This window comes from Cicer arietinum, chromosome 3 (assembly GCF_000331145.2).
Source record: "Cicer arietinum cultivar CDC Frontier isolate Library 1 chromosome 3, Cicar.CDCFrontier_v2.0, whole genome shotgun sequence".
In the NCBI taxonomy this organism is placed as follows: domain Eukaryota; kingdom Viridiplantae; phylum Streptophyta; class Magnoliopsida; order Fabales; family Fabaceae; genus Cicer; species Cicer arietinum.
The window spans coordinates 56,023,054-56,023,452 of NC_021162.2; positions in this window are offsets into that span (position 1 = coordinate 56,023,054).

Here is a 399-nt window from a genome sequence, read left to right on the forward strand (position 1 = left end):
TGTGATTTTTTTTTATTAATTCATATAATTAATTTACAACTTAATTTAGTACTAAACAATTAAACATGAATTAGTAATAAAATAAATTAAATACAATTAATAAAATTAAAAAATTGATAAAAATAAAAGTTCAAAAACCATTCAAAAACTCAAACAATTGAAATCTTTAAAGAGTTAAAAGTGCATTTATATTTAATTATTTTGATACACATATATGTGTCTCTTATTTTTTTCATTTCATAATGATTTTTAGAAGGTTAACCACAACTGCTTCTGTAACTGCTTCAAGTCATCAACGAAGGAGCCTTATAGATCTAGAATTCATTAGAATAATATAATTAAATAACAATATATATATATATATATATATATATATATATATATATATATATATATTAT